General features: G+C 49.4%; 1 pseudogene; it reads left to right on the forward strand.

The window, feature by feature from the left end:
• The first annotated feature begins 27 nt into the window (after nucleotides 1–27).
• On the forward strand, nucleotides 28–255 carry LOC107682021 (NADH dehydrogenase [ubiquinone] 1 beta subcomplex subunit 3 pseudogene; annotated as a pseudogene).
• Nucleotides 256–261: the final 6 nt, after the last annotated feature.

Raw genomic sequence — 261 nt, forward strand, 5'->3', positions numbered from 1 at the left:
AAGGACTAAAGGATGACAATTTTTGTTTTTGCAGGAATGAGGCATGGAGATATACGGGCAGCTTTGGCATCCCAGTTACCTTCCGAGATGTTCTCCTCCGTGGATTTAAGACAGGATTCGCAGCGTTTGCAGTGGCACTGGCTGTGGAGTATGCTTTCTTCCCTCCAAAGAAGTCAGAGCACTAATAGTGGGGCTAAAGCTCAGCTGAGCCAGTCGCCGCCGGACTCTGTGTTTGCTGCAGGTTTTAAGCCTGTTGTTGTC

This window comes from Sinocyclocheilus anshuiensis, unplaced genomic scaffold (assembly GCF_001515605.1).
Source record: "Sinocyclocheilus anshuiensis isolate Anshui unplaced genomic scaffold, SAMN03320099.WGS_v1.1 C31004240, whole genome shotgun sequence".
Lineage (NCBI taxonomy): Eukaryota > Metazoa > Chordata > Actinopteri > Cypriniformes > Cyprinidae > Sinocyclocheilus > Sinocyclocheilus anshuiensis.